At 39.8% G+C, this 23,099-nt stretch overlaps 1 protein-coding gene across 5 annotated transcripts in view; it reads left to right on the top strand.

Annotated features, from left to right (window-relative positions):
• Positions 1-23,099, top strand: part of LOC133516966 (uncharacterized) — a 123,816-nt gene that overhangs the window by 37,934 nt on the left and 62,783 nt on the right. Inside the window, exon 1 of one of the 5 annotated variants that reach the window (XR_009799308.1) lies at positions 21,745-22,283. The exons of 2 other annotated variants lie outside the window; for them this stretch is intronic. The gene's annotated coding sequence lies outside the window, so the exon portion shown is untranslated. Of the gene's footprint in view, positions 1-21,744; positions 22,284-23,099 lie in introns of those variants that run through there. 2 more of the 5 variants (XM_061850058.1, XR_009799310.1) reach the window with 2 other exon arrangements.

Here is a 23,099-nt window from a genome sequence, read left to right as displayed (position 1 = left end):
GTCGGCGGGAATGTCGTGGGACCAGTCGCCGCGCGCGGTGCAAATATGTATTCACTGGCCGTTCCCTCAGCTGCTTGCCAGTATCTTGGCATACCTACCTACTCACTAACCCCTTGTCATTGTTGTATGTACTTCAAATTACTTATATGTATTGTGGGTCAGACATATTTTTTACCTATTAAGTATATATAATGATATTAATAATTTATAATTAATTACTACATATATTGCACGTTTCATATTTTAGGATACAGACATACAGTTGTGCATCCTAAGATGATACAAAAAGTGTAGTATACCACGTTACCTAGTGACACTGCTCTTAGGGACCTGGTGATCTTGGAGATTTTGCGAAATAATGTATACTTTTCTTCGCTAACTTTGAAGCCAAAGCGAGTATTCTAAGAAGAATTGAAGCATTTCAGATGTGATTTTGGCGCAAGATATCAGGGATTCCTAGACGCGCACGCTGCACTATTGCATCAATCCTGATGGAATTAAAAATCCGTACCGCTTATCAACCATGTAATATGTATTATTTTGTCCCTAGAACAATACTTTATTCCGTTTCAATAGAATACTGAAAATAATTCGTATATTTGCGAGATATCGCAAAATACCGAGATCTTGCGAGATTGGACCTTCTTGGTACGGGATTATATTGGTAGGTAAGTCGTATCGACGTCCTGATTAACACGTAGTTACTTACGAGTTTTTGTCACGTATATTATTTTTTTAGGTAAGGTTAGAAATCTAAGTGCTGAATCTGAGTCACTGGCCCAGTACCAGTCTTCTTCAAATTTAAGTCATCGTCAATAAATGTGACACCCTGTTGTCATATATTGGGCGTTAGCGTGACGAGCACTGGGACGTTTACATTACCTAAAAAATAAAAATTCTTACTTACCAATATAATTATAGGTACGAGCTAATAATCATGCAAGTAACTAGGTACGAGTACTGCGCTCCGTTATGTGGTTTCCTTTATTCGAAGTCCTAAGACCGTTACCAATAGGTGTACTTGGAGGACTGATTACCTCTATGTGAGCGTAAAATGAATATGTGTCCGTCGTAATGTTTAGCATATCATTAGTATGTAGTGTGCGTACCGGGGTATGTTTGCCGAGCACTAGCGTCGAGAAATATTTGAGTAACGGAATCGCGGCTAGTGAAAATGGCGGCGGCGCGGCGGACCAGTCGATCTTGGCTGCACCGAGTTCACAGAAGTACCTATATAAGTTTTGCTGACTTTGCTCGGAGGGAAAATAATAGAGATTACGACTTCTATACACGATGGTAGTGTATTTTTTAATAGAGTAATTAGCGATTAAGAGATTTCGTGCTTTTCTAGCAATTTCTTGTGTTTTCATATTTTTAGGGTTCCGTAGTCAACTAGGAACGTCTGTACGTCTGTCCGTCCTTGCTTTTTCCGCTTTGCTCCGAGACCGTTAGCGCTAAAAAGCTGCAATTTGGCATGGATATATAAAAAAAAAACATGCCGACAAAGTCGTATGTTGTGAGGTATCATTGGGTAGGTCTTTCAAAAGTAAAGGAGGCTTTAAGATAAATTTTTTGATAAAGATATTTATTTTGGAAATAATCGCTCCAAAGAAATATAACCCCCGCTTCTCTCTAACTTTTGAATGCGTTCAATGGTGTTACCTATTTGATTGTTGAAAGACGTGAAGGAGTATAAATAAAAGACTTAAATTTCTTGCTTTTTTAACACAGGGCGCAGTGATTTTATTCCCACCCCCGCCCCACGCACTTTGCACGTGGCCTACAGGAACCACTGATCTTAACAACGACAATAGTATCTATATCTACGCATGTGCCTACTTATGTAGGTAGGTACTTACTTGTAGAGATGCAGCACACCAATTTCCTATACCGACTAAGTTTATTGCACTAATATAGTGTTTATGAAGCAGGCACCTTCAGTGTTGCCGGTTGTAGAAAAGGCTTACCAGATAATTCATGAAAAAGAACGATAGGGTCTCAGTATAAAAAAAGTACAAGGATTTTGACTTTTGATTGCACTAACAGACAAACACCCTATTCCGTAACTTTCTGGAATTAGGTACGTATTGTCATTTCATCATGATCTTCCTCGCGTTGTTCCAGCATTTTGCCACGGCTCATGGAAGCCTGGGGTCAGCTAGGCAACTATTAATCCCGAGAATTGGCGTAGGCACTAGTTATTCATAAATATTCTCTTAAAGACTTATAATCTTAAAATATTAGACAAAAAAAAACAAAGAAATAATTTTACTACGTATCTATGAGATGTTTATTTACGAAGAAGATGTCCGAACCGGTTTGTACCTATCATATCCAGCAGTGCTTACAAATTTAGAGTCGGCCCTCTTAAGATTTCCATATAAATGTGTTGCTTGAGCAGAATCAGACCGGTCTTTGTTTATTGAATTTTTATTCCAATAATGTGTGCGAAAAACAACGTCTCGCACGAATGGGATATATGCATGATTTTTTTTTTATGTTTGCTCAATAAACACGTCCAACAACTCGAATTCGCAACTCGTGTCGATTAAAAACACCCCCTTCGGTCGTGACTCTACCCCCCACTCGTGACTCGTTGCGAATTTCCTATTTTTCGCACTTATAATGTACTATTATACAATAAGTAGCGAGAAAAAATTTATGGTTACTATATGCTTTAACTCATTGTTTACAGTATAAATAATGAAAAACTTATTAATCATGATTCTGTTGGATACATTTCGGCTCAGCCGTGTGTGTTGTGACGTCACAGGATGCGCGATTTTAGTATGGGGCCCTTTTACTCGCGGTGCGCGCGCTACATTTATTTTGGCAATTTGGAAATTTCTGGGGTACAATAGATAGAAACATTTTAGAAACATATTAATCTCACAGGAAGTAGAATCGATTGACATGTTCCAAAACATTCATGCGACGACGGCGATTGTGCAGGCGTTAATTTGTAAAAGGATCGTTATGATTGGTATTGAATTAAGCTTGAATCCTAAATCTGGTGATATAGGCTATCAAATACAAAAAACATGACCGTAAGTACCATACTTTAAAAAATGTTACGCATGCTTCCTGCACTTTAGATAAGCTTAAACATAATTTATTTAAAAACAGGTATTCCATGGTTACATTCATATAAAACAAAGACAAAAAATAATGATGATTTAAATGTGCCTGAGCTAGAGGATTCCCGGTATTTCAGGCGAGTAGCATAGCCATAGCAAACATTGTTCATGAAAATTAATTTTCACTTATAAAATACCCCATATAATTTAGCAAATTAATCCTATAAGTTATTAACAAGCACCCTAGAAGAAGAGCCTCTTCAAGATCCTACCAATTTCCTGGCAGGATAGAGGAGTGGTAAAATCGATGACAGAAAGTTATCGAACCTTCGGTTCACCGATGACATCGTTCTCTTTGCCTATTCCGCTGCAGAACTTCAGGCAATGCTCCAAGACTTGAGCAACGCAAGCCTTCACGTTGGACTAAGAATGAATCGAACCAAAACTCAAGTGATGACAAACAGCAAATAACGTAGTACGGTTGCGGTAGACGGGCAGACTATACACTATGTTGACGAGTATATATGTATTTACTTGGGCTAGTTAGTCTCTTTCAGCAACAGACAATGTGTCGAAAATGCCTGGTAAAGCTACTGGTCCAAGAAAGAGCTGATGAAAGGTAGCCTTGCATTGTCACTGAAGCGAAAACTCGTCGACATGTGTATCCTGCCCGTCCTAACCTATCGGTGCTCAAACATGGTCACTCGCAGAGAGTCAGAAGAGAAGAGACGGCGTTAGGCGAGGGCGACGTGGGCACCGCTTCCGGCCTCGCGGTCCGGGGGGGGGGGGGGTTAAGGATATCTCGGACACAAGTACACAACGTAAAAAAATTCGATTTTTCTTGCGTCACCAGAGGGCCTCGCTAAATGTACCTTGCCATATGAAATTTTGGTCTTGTCCCGCCACTGCGGAAGAGGCACTAAATCGGAAGTTGTGGAAGACTAGAGGGGAGGCCTTTGCCCAACACTAGGACACCATAATAGGCTAGTAAAGAAAACTGTAATACATTAATTGAATAACTATCCTAGTGTAAATCCAGTCCAGTTATATTACTTTGAATCATTTTACAACTATTATTAGATTATCTGTCTCTTCTATTTCATATTTTGAAGGGCTTTTCGGAGCATTTCCTTACACTTTGTGTAGCTAAGTGTGTACAAATCTAAATAGAAAACGACCCAGAGAGAGACCCCATGAAAAACCTCATAGAAAAAACATATCTCCTATTAATGTTTTATGGGCAGACGATATATTTGCGTCTCTTGTTAGTATATTCAGTGCTGTAAGTGGTTGTGGCATGCTGTTTTAAAACAATGCTTAAATGAAATAATTGTCTAACAATGTGTACCCCGAAGGACTTGTAAAGAAGGGTAGAGGGGAAAAGGAACGGACGGAAAGTAACTATCTTTAGAACAGCTCTTTAGGCTCTTTCTAGGTTAAGAAGTGTTAGTAGTGTTAGCTAAACCCTTCCATGAGGAGATACGGTATAAGATGAATAATTAAATTACGAACGCTTATTAATAGATACTACAGATGTTAGTAAGTAACGCTTATTAAGCTTTGGACATTCGAATTAATTATTACCTATATGTATCTGAAGTTATTTTTCTTTGGTATACAATTGTAACTTGTTTTAACTAAGTTTGATAAAACAATATTAAAACGAAAAACTAAAATTAATATTTTGTGATTAAAATAATGTGTTATGTGTCTAGACAGATATTTTAATGTTTATGTTGCGATATAAATAAAATTATATTTTTAAAATGATTATTTTTTAAATAAAACGTAAATGAAATCTTCTTCTTCTTCCTGGCGTTGTCCCGGCATTTTGCCACGGCTCATGGGGGAGCCTGGTGTCCGCTTGACAACTAGAGCTAATCCCAAGATTTGGCGTAGGCACTAGTTTTTACGAAAGCGACTGCCATCTGACCGTCTAACCCAGAGGGTAAACTAGGACTTGTTGGGATTAGTCCGGTTTCCTCACGATGTTTTCCTTCACCGAAAAGCGACTGGTAAATATCAAATGATATTTCGTACATAAGTTCCGATAAACTTCCATAAACACCAGCGCGTCCGTAAAACGTAAATGAAATAATCACAAAAAAATACTTCCTCGCCAAAAATGTTTTTTAAAATTGTACAATATTAATTTAAAGTGGTAACACAAGCAACTGTTAGTACTATGAAGGCACCATCGCCAAGACGAGACAAGCGAACTACCCACCTTTTCAACATGTAGTAATGTTAATATTGTGTAAAAAAATTATAATTTTTCTTTGGTTATTTATTTAATCGAATGGCATAACAAAAAAATCACAAGTAAATCGAAAATATATCAGGTATGTCACAAGTTTGTATCCAAGGTTTTCAGCCATTGGGCTACGTCAGGAGTAAGTGAGAACAGGTCATCGGGGCTTCCAGGATAGGCTCTGAGGGGGCACTCCTGTACCACGTGTTGGACAGTTTGAGATTCAGCGCCACAATCGCATCTGGGCGAGTCGATCCATCCACAAAGATGTTTAAAATGTGCGGTACGGCCGAACCCTGTCCGCAATCTGTTAAGCTTGCACCATTCATGTCGCGGGAGGCTGAACCCCTTCACTTTCACGCCGGGTGAGATTAGGCTACTAAGAGATCGGGCTGTCTTTGACTGCCAGTCAGAAGTCCATTTTTCTTTAAGACTGAGTCCGGATTCTATTAGGGCCTTAGCCAGTTTACAAGGTGGGTGACGTGATTTGAGTCGATGGTGATAACTGGGGTTAAGGAACTCTTGGCGCCCGGGGAGGTCCACTCTAGCTATAAGTTTCTGGGTTTCCCTTAAAAGTGCCTCTTCCCTTCTCAGTCTGGGAGGTGCAATGTTACATAGGACCGGGAGCCAGTAAGTTGGTGTGGGAAGGATGGTGCCTGAGATGCATCTCATCGACTTATTGAGTTCCACATCGACTCGGTCCGTATGCACACTTTCCAGCCACACCGGTGAGCAGTAATCAGCAGTAGAGTAAACAAGGGCCAGGGCTGAGGTGCGCAGGCAGTCTGCGTTTGCTCCCCACGAAGTACCAGCAAGTTTATTGAGGATGTTGTTCCTGGTTTGCAGTTTTCTAGCCAATTTTGTAAGATGTTCTTTAAATGTGAGTGAACGATCTAAAGTGACTCCCAAGTACTTAGGGGCAAAGTTGTGCGTCAGTCTTTTTCCTTGCCACTGTACATTTAACTCGTAGTTTGCCAGTTTGTTGTGGAGATGAAAGCAGGTGACTTCAGATTTTGCGGGGTTAGGAGTGAGTCGCCATATTCGCAAAAAGGAGGCCAACCTCTCCAAGTCTTCAGACAAAACTAACTCGAGGGAAGCAAAGTCTTTAGCTTGGATGGCCAGGGCTATGTCGTCCGCATAGATGAACTTTCTGGCGTTGGTGATGGGAAGATCATGGGTGTATAGGTTGAAGAGCGCAGGAGCTAGAACCGATCCTTGGGGGAGACCATTATTTAATTTTCGTTGTCGGCTTGATTTGTTGCCAAGGTGAACGGTAAAGAGCCTCTGCGCTAGCATGTTTGAAATGAGTTTCATGATCTTCATGTTTGGGACTACGGAGAGGAGTTTAAATAGTAGCCCTTCTCGCCAGACAGTATCGTACGCGGCCGTAAGATCGATGAAGGCGATGCCCGTTTTAAGCCCCTTCTGGAAACCTGCCTCAATATGGGACGTGAGGGCTAGCACTTGATCAGCGCAGTTTCTACCAGCCCTGAAACCAGCCTGCTCGGGTGGTAGTATGTTTTCTATCAGGGGCCCGATGCGCTTTAGCAGCAGCTTTTCTAGGAGCTTATAGCAACTGCTCAGGAGTGCTATGGGTCGGTAGCTTGAGGCGTCACTCGCAGGTTTTCCCGGTTTGAGGAGAGCTATGACTTTGGTCTCTTTAAAAGCTTTTGGGAGGGAATTCGACGACAAAATGTCTGAGAAGAACGCAGCCAGCCAGCGGCGTGAGTTTGGGCCCAGGTTTAGTAGAAACTCGTTGTACACTCCGTCTGTACCAGCCGCCTTTCCCAGTTTCAGGTTTTTAATTGCTTCCGAAACTTCTTCTATGGAGAAAGGTTCGGCTAGACTTGGGTCCGTAGTAAAATTTTGTTTTAGGGCTCGAAACTGATTTTGGATCATCCTGGTGTCTGTCTTCAAACTTTTTGCTCTAGAAGTTTCCACTATCCTGCTGGCGATCAGGTTAGGATGAATGTCTGAGCTAGCAGGTGGAGTCGATATTCTATTTCCAGTGAGTTTATTTAATGTCCGCCAAGCTTTCCTGCTGGAGTGTTTAAAGTCCAATTTAGAGACAGTGTCTTTCCATTTTTCCTCGCGGTTTTGATCCAGTGACTGAAGTAACTCAGCTCCAACATCACAGTCGCCCGTTTTGATGAAATTGTCATAGAGGCGTTCGCTTTCCCTGTTCCATCCGGGAATGTACTCCTTCATATAACCACGCTTTATATAAGACTTGGCAGTTTTTAGCAACAGGCCCACGAAGCGTCCGTAGTTTCGAGCGGTAGCAGGAATAAAGCGGATGCAGGAATCCACTTTCATCTTATAGGCTTGCCAATCAGCCTTGTTGAAGTTCCATCTTGGAAGTGGCATGGAGTTGACCACAGGTATTTTGATGCCAACTTCTGAGAGCACAGGGCGATGTTGGCTATTGGGAAAGTCGTGTAGGACATTCCTGGTGGTTGACAAGGGGTGACCATTGCAGTCCCGAGTGACGAAAGTCAGGTCCGGGTTATAATCTTTTTTCCACCGCGCCGAGTGAAAGGAGCCTTTGTCTTTGGCATTGAAAACTAAATGTAGGTTGTTACCCTCAGCCCATTGAGCAAGGGCAATACCGTTGGCATCGTCGTTTTTGTATCGCCAGTTAGTGTTGTGGCTGTTAAAATCGCCTGTAAAGATGCAGGGGTGCTCGAAAGTAGGGATAGAGTTATCTTTCCATGATGCACTCGGCGGTTTGTAGATGTTGATTACACGCAGACCGTTGACTTCAATGGCAATTAGGCTGTAATTCCCACCATCGGCGTGGTGGATGAGATTGACATCTTGAAAACTGCTTTTGACGTAGGTAGCAATGCCGTACTTAGGGTGATTTATGGCCTTGATCAGCGTGAAGCCTTGGATGGTTGCCCGGGATTCGAATTCCTGATCGTCCTTAGTGTGGGTCTCTTGGATTGTGACAACGTCAGCTCTAATATCGTACAGTAACTTTTGCAAGTAGTCCGACTTAGCTTTACTAATTCCTTCCACGTTTAGCTGACATATCCGGATTGATGGGCCGATGTCTTTTGTCGAGTGGCTCTGTAAAGAGCCGTTCGCATATGGTAACATTCCGATTGCATGTATATCTTCGATTCGTGTGAAGCGCTGCGAGGTCCTTCTAGAGAGAACAATGTGCAGCGGCCAAGAGTTGTTGCTCGTTTGGCACCACCCAGGGGACACGTGCAGGGCGACTAAGGGTATTCTTCCTGCGGACGTGAGCAACATTCATCCCCCTTTTTTTTGGTAAACTTCGGAGATAAGGTGGGGGGGGGGGGGGAGAGGAATGGTATTTTTTCACATTTTCCTCCATAAATCATTTTTTTTTTAACTACGAAAGAAATGTTTTGGAATGTAAAAATTAAGCTCTTTTTTTATTTAGCTCTTTATTATTAATCGATAGCTTAAGTGGTTCTCGAGATATTTAGCATTGTGACAGACGGACGGACAGAGTCGCACCATAAGGGTTTGATTTTGTACTTTTTGGTACGGAACCCTACATATGATTATATACAAAAAATACTGATACAACATGTAATGGTATGTAATGGTATTAAGATTTTTGATAATCATATGTAAAAACAATGCCTGGGAACAATGTCTCAGGCTAATTTAGGCTTAGTTTTTTGATAATATAGCTATTAATTGTGTATGTTAAATTAAATTTAGGTAGACTTAACAATATTTCTTACCGTTTCACCCTTTTCGATCATATGTATGAATTATCTGATGAATAGCAAAAAAATTAAATGTTAATTTACCGAAATAGGTAGTGTTTACGCACGTTGATATTCGTTTCTTATCTTGGTAGAAAACGCTGACTATTTCACAACTAAAAACTGCCTCGCGGACTCGTTTCCTATGAATAACCACACGTTAAGTTAGTATTTATTACGTTTTTAAAAGCGGAAGTATAGAGACGTAATTTAAATCAAGATACAAAAAATGGCTCACAAAATTCTAAGAAATATGACTTGGCTACATCGTCTATTGCTACTTTGTCGAGTCGAATTGGACCTTATCCCTACATACTGTCTCGACACGCATAACAGTCGTACCAGCCATTGGAGAACCAATTTGAATTTGGAATTTGTTGCGCGGGAATACGTTAAATACGAGTAATAAAATAAGTTTTTCTATGGCTGTTATGTGTTGTCATCAAAATGAAAGCTGACGTCACTTAAAACTGTTTTTAAGATCCAATGTTTTATGTAAAAAAACAAACTATACAAGTATAGATACTCGATTTTATTGCCATTGAATGTGTTATATTTAACCACTGGGTAGTACTATAATCTCATGTTTGTTTAAATCTGAAAATATTGCTTGTGTGCGGAAATTATTTATTCTAATAATTTTACGATTCTACGATAAACTATTTTGCAACGATCATTTGATATTAACGAAAGCTGTCGCAGGCGAGGATACCAACTCCATTGTCTGCGCTGAGTCACAGGATAGGCGGCGCGCACAGCTATTTCTGTTTGCCATGCGTAGGCGTCGCATGCCGTCCCTATCGCCATCTCGACCGGCTCAGGGTGCGTAGACAAGATGCCAATGTTAACGCTCCGTAGCGAACGAAACGCAACTGTCTCTGTCGCTCTAATATGGAAGAGTGATGAGAGATAACTACACAACGCTACGGAGCGTGAACGATTGGCACCTTGTCGACGCACCGACGGCTACGGCTGGCTATACCGTACTTACGTCTGTGCGATGTCGCATACTCAGACTCCCCATCATTCGTAAACAATTAGGTTGTGCCAGACTGATGGTTCCACGCACTGTGTCATAGCCTCGAGCTTAATGGGTCAAAGTGCTTCTGCACTAGTACTAGTCCCAGAATATGCCACAAAACGTTGTTTCTTCGATCTGAGAGTCTCCTTCCTCGCGTTGTCCCGGCATTTTGCCACGGCTCATGGGAGCCTGGGGTCCGCTTGACAACTAATCCCAAGATTTGGCGTAGGCACTAGTTTTTACGAAAGCGACTGCCATCTAACCTTCCAACCCAGAGGGTAAACTAGGCCTTGTTGGGATTAGTCCGGTTTCCTCACGATGTTTTCCTTCACCGAAAAGCGACTGGTAAATATCAAATGATATTTCGTACATAAGTTCCGAAAAACTCATTGGTACGAGCCGGGGTTTGAACCCGCGACCTCCGGATTGCAAGTCGCACGCTCTTACCGCTAGGCCACCAGCGCTTCTTCGATCTGAGAGTGTCATCACTAAACATAATTTAATTAAAAGACAAGTCTTTTCCGAAAAATCCGAAAACAAAATTGAAATATTACAAACGCAACTCTGATTTAAGGAAGGCGGTAGATATTTAATTATTCATTAATTCAATTTCATCAATCGGCTAGACTAACCTTGTCTCTGTGTTAGGTAAAATGTTTTTACTCACTTTTATTTAGCTTCTATATATATATGTAGGTATTTGAAAAAATATATGTATATGTGCTTGAAATCTTAAATTGAAATTGAACCATATCCTGGTGTCAACTGTCAAATATGCCGAATTTAAATTTGGCATATTTCCGTATTTCTAAACAGCTCTTGGCCAAAATAGAGCTGATCTGATGATGCTGCTGGAAGGTAGCTAACGAAACTCTTCGATGAAAAAGCAAAAGCACATTGAGTGTAAGCTCATTAGAAAGATCTCGAGAAGTACTTGATAGACATGCAAAGGAGAGAAAGTAGGTATAGTCGGCAAAAAAGTGTGTAAAAAATATTTTTGACGGTACCTTATTGCCTTGATTGACTCGAATGTCTGCGGCATCTTCTGTCTGTACATGACAGAAATTTTATTGTCTCCCCAAGACTATAAGGTAATCTCAAGGTATTCACTGCCTTTTTTTGCACTTGATCTTTGTCGGAACAAATCTGAAACTCAAAATGCTGAAAATATACTGTTTTTCCACCTTTACAGTTTTAAAAGCATGTACTTAGGTATAATAACTGCCATCGTGACATTAGTTTCCGATAGTCTTAATGTCACTCTCAAATGCCTTATATGAACCTTTTCCAAATACTGATTGGCATATAAAATTGTATCGAATATCCTATAGATAAAAACAGCCGGACATGCCAAAACATTTATATTCAAGCTATAACTATGTTTGAATTTTGCCTTTGCATTTATACTTATTAACTTAATCTTAATTGTGAATTGATGTACATACCTACTTAACCTTTTCACCGCCGTAGTCTGATATATAAGACATATAATATCTAGCTCATTTCACTGCAGTCTGTTAAATAAGACAAAACTTCATGTAACTTTTTACCGGCGGCGACACGAGCACGCTCGATGAAAAATTATAGAAGGTTAAAAGGTTAATAAGAAAAAAAAACTTATACGTAGATCCGATACGACTGTTATCGACGGCAACATGGGCCACACAAATATTTTGTTATTGTATAAGCAACGGTTGATCCATTACCATGAAATCAACTATTATATACATAAGTACAATGTAGTCCTAATTATACAACATTACGCATTTTCAATACATATAATATCAGGTACATAATATTTACTGTCGATCATAAAATAGTGCTGTTTTTTATTTAAAAATAATTATTTCACCATCGGGGAGAATTTCTGATACCTGGTATCACTCGCCTACACGCACTCTTTCAAACCGTCCGCCACTGCAGTGTCTGCAGTGTCACAGTTTGTCATAAGTCAAATTCTCTCTGTCAATATGTTAACCAAAGAGCATATAATCACTACGTTCTAAAACTTATGTCAAGCGGACTCCAGGTTCTCATGAGCCGTGGGAATATGCCGGGACAACGCAAGGAAGAAGAAGAAGAGATTTAATATAATTAACCTTCAATCAATGTTTCTATACGAAATTTCAATATCTCATAGCTTGTCATATTGTTTGTTTTCCATTAAAACATTGGTAAGTGGTACTCTGGCGGTAGGTACTGCAAAATATAGCACATAACAGGCCATTTACTTACAGGTCAATTCGAACGTGTATTGGTCTTTTTTATGAATGTGTTATCATATCTTTTTAATATCATAATATTTAAGATTAATCTGGTTAGGTCTAAAATCAGAACATCTCAGATTTTTTTTCAGGTTAGCTGGATGACTGTTTTAAAATAATAACAATAATAATTCAGCCTATATACGTCCCACTGCTGGGCACAGGCCTCCTCTCATGTGCGAGAGGGCTCGGGCTATAGTCCCCACGCTAGCCCAATGCGGATTGGGGACTTCACATACACCTTTGAATTTCTTCGCAGATGTATGCAGGTTTCCTCACGATGTTTTCCTTCACCGAAAAGCTAGTGGTAAATATCAAATTATATTTCGTACATAAGTTCCGAAAAACTCATACTGACTGACTGTACTGTGTACTGTGTATGACTGTTTTAAACTAAGTTTAATTTATTATGGCTAATAGAAAGTTACCTTGTCTACTTGCAACATGTTGAGGAAATCCTGTTAATTGATGTTCTGACAGTGGAGGTGCAGAAAGATTTAACTTTGGATAGGCTCTTTTTTTAAGCTTATTTCCTGTCTTCCCGAAGTCTCTCCGGTCAAAGTGGTCACCACAAACATGACGAAGCTCATGCAATTTTTCAATGGGTACGTGAATGAGATCTTCTTTTCCAACTTGTCTAAGCCAAGTTTTACACCTGTGAGCAAATAATATACTGACACACTATTGAGAGGTACAAAGATGCATAAGAAGTTAATAGTATTTTAAATTGATTAGAACCCAAATGGGTTCAATAAGTATTTCAGATATAGCCACCAAAAATTACAGTGAATTACATCAAAGCTTTGTAGCAGGTAAGTAATAAAAGATAGTGTACTAACAGAAATAGAGTTTAAAGAGATAATGATATTGGAACCTATTATTTCCTAAAACTATATATATCCATTATAACAACTGGAAGAGATTTACTGGTAGCAAACATAGCAAAAAACAATTAGTTACGACTGAAAAGTCTTTAACCAACTCTAAGGGCGAGCAGTCCGTGCTTGCTGCTCCTAAGTATATAAATCCCTTACGGCATTACGGAGTGGCGGATCCGAACCGCCTTCAGCTTACGCGACTAACAAATCAAAATGTTTAATAAAGTAATTTGATTTATTTCCTAGTTGTAATTAGGAACTGGTTGACTTACCTACCGCAGTTTATCCTTGGGAAATTTGGCAAAGAAGCCTTCTCTGAAAATTTCTCTCACGCCGCATATCTCACAATATCGGCTTTTGCCAACCATTTTTACTATATTAAAACAGTCCGGACACGCACAATAATATAAAGGAAAAGAAAATTTAAACGTTATAAATTTGTTATTATTTGACACACGAATCAATGCAGTTGGATTTATATTTCAAAATGGTTGCCGCTCGTATGTGTTAAGTTGATATTTCTGGCTCCCGTCCGGTATGTTGTCAACTTGGGAACTCTTTCGTCAAACATTTCTTGTCAACAAAGGAGTTGCCAAAGACTGATGTTAACTCTATGGCTACAGGATCATTATTATTTACTTATATACAGGCATGACTCTTTTTGTTAAGCTATTAGACAATGGTAGATACTTTTGACGCGTAGACTGATCCGCTACTTCTGACGCTGTACAACTACGGAACAAACTAAATTATTTTCTTAATTATTTTAATTTGTGTTTTTAGTGGTAGGTATAAATCTTAAAATGAAATATTACACATATGTCACATGCCTGCTGAAGAGTGGCCAAGGCTTGAGTACGGTGACAGCTGTCATCTCTATACATAGCTTGGGCACGGTAACTGCTGTCATCTCCATAGTATACACCAATTACATTATAGTGGTCAAGAGCGGCTTCTGAGCTCTTCGACCTGGTGTGTTCAGATTTGATAGTATGTAGTTCAAAAAATAATAGGTTTCTCGATGACATTTCACAGTGCTATGGCACTTTTAATTTTATACTTGTGTGTCTAAAATATCATGCACGTTATATAAAAATTAGCCTTGCCGACAATAATACAGACATGCCGAATCCGAACCAGATTTTACGCAGCGGCTTACGTGAGCGAATAACTCGCGAACGCGAAGCGGCGCGGCGCGGCGGCCCAAGGCATTCGCGTTCGCAACGAGATCGGGTACGAAAGACACTTCCATAGGTATCAAAGGATTGATTCACCCGCCCGCGCCATGCGGCTTCGCGTTCGCGGGTTATTCGCTCACGTAAGCCGCTGCGTTAATCGTATTTTAACCGGCTAATGATAACGTGGTTCAAAATGAATGGCCTTATAACGCGAAGTTGGTAAATGCCTACTCAACTTAAACTCCTTCGAGCTTTAGTTTTTGGTAGTGTTGCAGCATTCAATTATCCGCGCGCGCTTGTAGCTGCTAGGAACAGTTATTCAAATTGCCACAGTCGCTTGTTTCATTACAAGATTAAATAATATGGTTGTACCCAAAGGTTGCCTGGAAGAGATCGCTCTTAAGCGATAAGACCGCCTGTTGTTACCTCTATCAAATTGTCTTTGTTTCTCTACATTTATTGTCAACTATGTGAGGTGTTCAATAAAGAGTATTGTATTGTAATATTTATGGTATGTTTCACCGCCGCTTTTTGGGCATCCACTGTCTAAGGGCACCTTGACACGAAAGAAGAAGAAAAATAATATAATATTTTGGACCATCTATAGACTTAAATGTTGCACGGTTGCGAAGCAGATGCTAGGACCCCATAAACCGTAGCAAAACATCCGAGGCAAAGCGTGAAAGATGGAGATATACCTACACACATAATAGGATAGGAGATAGGTGCAACAGATTTTGTGTCCAGATTTGTCTTTTCTATTTCCGAAAGTTAAGAAGATAGGTGTTACGAATGCCTACAAGTTATGTACTCTCGGAAACTATGTCGGGACCGGTTTTTGGGCGATGAAAGTCACAGCCAGAAATAAGGCTCCAGTATCCTTGACGTTCGGTTAAACTTGAGTCCATTTTGTTTTTATCTGTACTTTACTTCGTAGATGGGAGTAAACATATTCACAAAATATTTAAATAGGTAATGTATAAATTTGTTTTGTTTAATCATTTTAGAGTCTATTTCAACTCCAAAAACTCGGTTATGTTAGACAGCATGACTACTGTAAGTATCTGCACACTGTACAAAATACTTAGTAAATATCATAACTAACCCTATTCATAAAACTTTACAAATCTCAATCAGTTAATGTACTTACCTAATTATATTTCATCTTTTATTTACAAATTCATAAGTCAAATTGACTTATTGAGGCGTGTATGCTTAAGAGAATACCTTCGCACAGTGTTCAATATGACTCAAATACATCTCAATGCTGTTTATCACATAATTCGAACAAGGAATGCATTTTAAACGCACCGACTTACATATATCCTATAGTGGTGCAGTTGGCAAACAGCCACTTAGTAACAGGTGGTAACGGCGATGATCCGGGTTCGATCCTCGGACGTGTATGCAGTTACTTTTTGAATATTTTTTTGGAATTTGAATTTCATATTTTTGATTGACTAATTGAGTGTGAAGCTCGAGCTAAGCGTATTCATTTTCAGCTTGTACAAAAATGTTTTCTTATCTTTAGTTGTTCTCCCTGCCTGTGAGTAGCATTTCTGAACTAATATGTGAAATTTTGTGAGCAATGTCGATAATTATTATTTTGTCGATTAAGTTTTTTTTGTTAATAATATACTACGCTTATGAATAATATGTACCTACTTCGTTCCAACCGAGTGATCCACGACACTCACGCCCTTTTTCATTTTAATTTTCACAATAGGCCCTTCGTTCTGCTGTCATACCACATCCATAATTTGCACTCATTTTATATACGTAACAAAAGGTGTTTATAGTACTTGTAGAATTAAATTTACGTTTCGAGACATTCGAGTATTGGCATTGCGCACTTACGCCCTTAGCTTTCCCACCTCTAAGTGCGCGCCTCTGAGGAGTCTAATGTTACACCCCTTCTCTGGTTAAAATTATTTAATAGTACTTAACATAAAGTTCCTTGTACTTAGGTATATTAAATTTTTGGTTTTATGCAATAGACAATAAGCCTTCTAAAGATTTCTTATACATAAATACATATATATGATGAGCCATGGCAAAAATGCGGGAACAACGCGAGGAAGAAGAAGGAGGAGGATACCTTGAGGGCCCGATGTAGACGTAACGTATGGGTCCAGGGGTAATTCTTTTCTCGATTTTCATATCAGTCCTAGGGGAAACCTTGTTTAGTATTACCATCTTAATTTATTTTTGACATTCAAGATCACGACCCTGAAATCACTCAGTCTTCTCTTCTTCTTCAGGCCTTATTCCCATCTCTATTTGGGGTCGGCTCTCCTAATCCTTAGTCTCCATAGTGGTCTTTTGTGGGTCGTCTCTGGGTCCTATATGCAGGTTTTCTTTGTTGTCTCTGTGGTGTTCCATTCCATAGCTCCGCTGAAATCACCCAGTGTATATGGAATATATTAAATTTCATGTAATAATTCTTTTATTACATGGGAAAAAATCTAGCTGCAAGTTTTGTGGAATAAACGCAGCCGAAAAGCTCTAAGCATAAGTATTATCTCCCCACGACAATATAGATACCTAATAGTCCGGTGACCTAATTTGTTTGTTAGCTTAATTTTCGCTGAAGGATCGAACAAGCAACATTTCATCCGGCCAAGTGTTTCTTATGAATGAAACTTTGATGACGTGACGGTACAGTGTTACCGGTGTGTTACCGCTACGCTACATTCAAACGACGTAATTCCATTCATCATTATGTCATTTACCATGAATCAAAACCTATTATATGTGGCGCCTGCACTGTATGTTTAAAAAATTTGGCGTACTAACCACTGAGTGTGACTCAGGGTCATTAAGTTGTCAACTTGTCACTTGATTATTTTTATTTTTTTATTTTATTTATTTAACACAGTGCAAGCTTACAGTACTACACCAATTCGCTTACACACTAGAAAAATAGATGTCAGGAAAATAAAAACATACAAACAGATAACATGTCAAGAAAAATAAAATTTACATAGTCAGTCAATTAAATAATTACAATATTTAGCATATACAAAATGTCAAGGAAGATCAAATTTACAAATTCAGCCAATTAATTACAATAATTCAAATTCAAAAAGTGTCTAGCAGTATTGCATAGGTACGCTAAACTATTGGCAAACATGTCGGCATCTGCGTACTGAGCGAGCATTGAATGCAGGCTCGATAGAGCGCGTGAGGTAGGAGCGTGCCTCGCATAGCATGTGCGAGCAGAAGGCCGCTGCAACAGGCATGGCCGGCGGCGTGGTGTTACTGCCCCGTCCACATCCTGGGGTATCCTCTTAGGAACTATCAATCCCATCTTCTCCAACACCTCGGGACTGTAATAATGTATCTACCCTTATAATGTATCTACCCAATAAAATAAAATGCATAGTTGTCATCATCTTTGTTTACATAATTATTATAACGGCCTATATATCACTGGCTTCTTCAAATATAATACTCGGAATCGATCGATGCAGCTAAACAAATCTGAAAGTAATTTAAATCAGCAAAACTGCAGTTTGGGGCTGATCTGAAAGTTTCTAGCTGTTCAGATTGTGATCTTTCAGTACAGTGCAGTGGTGTAAATAGTTTTAGATAACGATAAATTGGTCAATATATTTTTACTTAATACTAATTTTAGAAAAAGGTCACTTCTGTGGACAATATAATAACAGTTAAGTAAATAAGTTTTTCTTATGAGAGTCTCAAGTACCTACTGAAAAAATGCATCCCGCCTGTAAAGGTGTCGCGAAAAATGTACTATAGATTCCCTTAAATTTGTGATGTTTACAGGAAAGACGCGAACGAGTTTACTATAAAATGTGTATGGGCCCAGAAGACTTCCGATCATTTTTTGTACCTGTAGTAATTCAGGCCTAAGTTACATTTTTAACCGACTTCAAGATTTCAAAAGGAGGAGGTTATCAATTCGGGTGGTCTTTTTTTCTTTTTCTGTTTTTTTTTTTCAATGTTTGTTACTCTTTAACTCCGTTTCCTTTAACTTTGTTTTAATTTATATATATTCAGATTGGTCCCGTTTTTGTCAAAAGTCAGTTCTGATGATGGGATCCATGAGGAATTGAAGGAACTCTTCAAATGTGAAAGGCATACATACAGTGATTTTTATATTTTCTTGAACAAATCAAGCATTTACATTCAAAAAAGTGACATTTGATGAAATGGAACTGCTGATGATGATCAGAATGGAACTCTTCAACGACGCATAGTACACGTTTGGCGATTTGTCCTCTTCCCTGTGTTTGTTAAGTAAATTAGATTTTCAAGATAAATTTTTGTCAAGTTCGAGTTCTGACGATGGGGTCCATGAGGAATCGAGGGAACCCCTCAAATGTTAAAGGCATATATCAGAATTTAAGTCTTCAATGATGCATAGTTCACGTTTGGCAATTTGTTCTCTTTGCATGTTTGTCAAGCAGTTAGGTTTTATATTTCTATCCTATTTAGTTTTTTTTTTATAATTATCTGCAAAGCACCAGCTTTATTTCATGCATGGTGTGAAATAATTTATCTTAAATACAGTCGAATACCCTATTGCCGGTATCTTGCCAGTCAACCATAGGGCAAATCTGAAATGTGCCAAGGTGGGTACAGTGACAAAAAAAACATGTTACCTCCTTTTCTACATAATTAGGCGTAGGACATTCTGTCGGTAGATGCTATCTTTTTAATTTTATTGTATGAAATCCAAGATCAATAATAATCGTGCTTTCACCGGTCTCCCTCATTGAAGTCGGTTTTTTTTCTTAAAAATTATGTATAGGTAGATACATAGACTTCGTCTAAGCTAACTTTGACATAAAATGTGGCAGTATCATTAGGTCATGCAGAGTTAAAAGCTTCACACACCTTACTTAATGCACTAACTAGTGACAGTAGTGAGTAATGAGATGCAGATAACTCTATCGTGTCTAACGTATAGCTGCATCCCGGTCGCCAGTTACTAAATTAAATAAGGTGTGTGAAGCGCTTTAGCTTTGTCCGACGCTACATAACATACTTAATTCATTAAAAAAAGTCGTATGAAACGCATTGTGTTTTCCTTTTTGGAACAAATATGTAGGTTTTGTACCATATGTACTGTAGTGTAGTCTGGGTGTAGTATATTTATGAACACGCGGGCAAATAAAAAAATCCTATGATGGACATGATTTAACCTCATCATAAATATCATAATAAATGATGATAATTAATCATATTACAGTCAGCATGAAATAGATAGTGACGGTCAAAGTGGACAAATATAGCACCGTAACACCTCTTTGTCACTCTTACAAATAAGCATGATATATTTAGCTACTTTGGCCGTCAAATGTAAGAGATACCGAAACGTCAGCAAAGCAGGAACTAAGTATGATGACAAATTCCAGTACGATAATCAACGGTCTTCAAACAGTTTGTGTAGGTATTTATATCAGAAGATTTTGCAATCATGCACTGGATAAGGGTCATGCATAAGGATATCAATACTAAAAATCTTCCGCACCTATAGCTCTTCCTGTGCGAGGATATGTAGGAACCCTCCTCTTCTTATTTCACTGGCAGTATGCGACGTGCTTTATTGAATGTTAGGTTTTGACTAGCATAAGGATATTTTTTTAATTTGGCAATCGATACTCGTACACTATTAAATTACTATGTAATATCGAGACAATCATAATGGTGCAATATACACGGCGAAAGATTTTAACCACGTATGTACTTCTGATGCCAAAAGAAGGAAAAAATGTTATATGAGTTTCAGTAAATTTCGCAAAAAATAAATTTTTTTGGTTTTTTTTTTCAAATTTTGAACGTATTTGTACATATAAAGTTAATGTTATGGTAAAACTGGCACTGAAAATATTTTTTTACGATTTTTTTTGTAAAAACTTGTTCTTGCAAAAGTTACTTGTCACTTTTTGACATCTATCAATAAAGATGTTTAGACTACGCCCCATAATGGCATCATCGCGATCAAAAAGTTACGATAAGTCGATGTTTTTTCTTTACATTGGTATTAACTCTGAAACTAGGCGAAATCCAGAAAAGATTTTATGACATTTTAGTCTCTAAATGTGATGTGAGTAATACACTGTCAAAATCTTTCGGTTTCCTCATGTAACACGGTGTATAGGTAGCTTTTGGGACGAAAGTCACAGTTTCACACAACTGCTTCAAAATTTGAAAATGTTTTTAGTGTGTCTAACGGTAAGGCAATGGAATGTATTTATTACAAAAAAAACGCAAGTCTTCAAGGCTCTTAATGGCAAATGGAACAATTTGGAAGAGAGTGTAATCTGTATTTTTTATGTTCCGATCGAAGATAAAAAAGCTAGTCATCTGGGCACTTTTGATTTCGACCGGGTCTAGTGCACCGGCAATCTGTTCCAAATGTCTGTCAGTAGATGGGCCACAATCGCGCGTTTCGTTTTTATTCGTGGGCGTACTTACTCAAGCGTCGAGCAGTAAAAAACAAGTTCATTGAATAATGTACAAAAAGCGACGCTACAAGTTAAATAGGTGTATTTTTTGGATGCGGCATGAGACGGAATTATATATACTTAGTTACGTTCTAAACATCCAAGTTAACAAAATGACTGTTTTATATTTTATACCAACTTAAAAAATGGAGGAGGTTATCAATTCGACATATTATTATACTCTCTCATTTATGACCGATTTTGAAAAAAAAAATGGGCATTCGGTTCGAAGGGTGCCATTAACATTTGGTTTAGCACTGTTTACACATCATGTTTAAGCTAGCATAGAAAAAGGATAATCCTTTAATTTATTATACCCTTCTTTAGGTCGGTTATTTAATTTAAGCTCACATTTTATTCCAGCGTTTTTCAGACCTATCTTCAATACCTCGTCGTTTCGTTTTATTGTTATACTTATATGAAATTTATAAAGAAAACACTATAATACATAAAGGACCTGTTTCCTCAAAGCGAATATTATGCCGTATATGCCTCATCCGCCAGACGCAGTCTCGCGAGGCGCGCTCTTGGCTACGCCAGCCCGTTATCGTAAGCGCTTCCCGAGCTTGGCAGCTCGCTCTACTAATTCCACTACATATCTACTACTAAACTCGCCTGCTTTTTTGGACACCTCGTGAATCATACAATTAAGCTAAAACTTCCAGTCATCAGTCAGTTCAGCTATTACAATACCTATCTCGTGTAAGGACAGTATTAAACGTAGTTGTAGAGTCCCTAATGGATTTTTATGACATAGAGGTATTTTGTCTCTCCATCAGCTGTATTTTGCGTGTGACATGTCCGTTAGTAGGTATAAGTTGGAGAAGGAGAGTCACCTGTCGATGTTGCGCATCGATGCTGGATGTGTATGGTCGGGGAAATGGGACATGTATGATGCGGGCGCGGAAGCGGGTGGCGGGCGGTGCCCCAGTGGGCGCGGGCGGCCAGCACGGCGGGAACGCGTCGTTTTGCGGTACAGTGAGAGTGGTGTGGAAGCAGTGCCATGGTGCGGCGAGGGCGAGTGCGGTCGATGAGCCCGACGCAGAGGGCAGCACGGAGCCGCCGCGGGGGGCTCCGCCGGCTCCCCCGCGCCCGTTCCATCACCCCGTCTGCCTGCGCACTCAGCTCGGCCGCGCCGCGCGCTCACTAATGCGTCATACCGCCATCGAGACTGACGCGGCCATGCCGCCGCAACGACGCGATAGTTCGCGCCATGTGAACTTCAGTGTTGACTTATATGTAGAGCCTCGGGATTCACCGCGTCTATCGAGTACCTGAAATAGGTCGTTTTTCAAACGAACCAATTATGGACAGTGACTATGGTGCTTGTGAGCAGAGACAGAGTGGTGCTTCGAACCAACGCACGTGCTCAGGACTCGACGGCATTTCTGAGTAAGTTCGGAGTTTATTTTAAAGTGTGACTAAATGATAGCTAACAGCAAAGGTACCGGCTACCGGCTCGGCAGAGGAGCGTTATTTTCGCAGCATGCGGCGGCGGCGGGCCGAGGCGCCGGCCGCCCGGAATGCGGCCTCCGCCCCGCCGCGGGCGAGCGTTGCCGGCGCCGAGCGCGCCGCGCGTAGCGTAATAAATAAAGGCGGGGCGCGGCTGCGTGCGCGCGCACCCTCCCGCGCCCTCCTCGCCCTCGGGTCATTGACTCGGGTCCGACCGCCCGCCGCCGCTTCCAACGCTGCCGAAGACAACAATATTCTCAGAAACAGCACCGCGCTCTTGGCCCCCGAGCGTCGTGGCGATGGCGGCCCGCGCGCCACATCAATGTCAATGCCGATAGCAAGCGGAAGCGTGAAGCGTGCGTGTAACACAGAGATGTTGGCGCGGCATATATTTGCTTTGCTGCTGCGGATGTTGACCCCAGTTGCTGCACCTGGCCTCGTATACCACTATTACAACCCCTCGCTAATTTGTTACAATGCACAGTGAGCTCGGGAAACCCGTTCTTTTGTCTGTGTATCACAGGTTTTAATAGTAGACTCGTTTCAAGTTTTATTTCCTAGTAATTCGTTTGGTAGGTAACTCCTCACTTGCCAAAGAGTTTCACAGCCAAGCGTGTTACTAAAACGTTTTTATTTTTGTAATTTTAACACTCTACGTTATAAATAATATCAATATCTGCGGCTATCTTATCGCTTGCTGGCAAACAATGCAAAAAAGTTGCGTGGAGAACATTTGGCCATAGTTGTTTGCTGGAG

This window comes from Cydia pomonella, chromosome 1 (genome assembly GCF_033807575.1).
Source record: "Cydia pomonella isolate Wapato2018A chromosome 1, ilCydPomo1, whole genome shotgun sequence".
In the NCBI taxonomy this organism is placed as follows: domain Eukaryota; kingdom Metazoa; phylum Arthropoda; class Insecta; order Lepidoptera; family Tortricidae; genus Cydia; species Cydia pomonella.
This window is presented reverse-complemented; position numbering and strand designations above follow the sequence as displayed.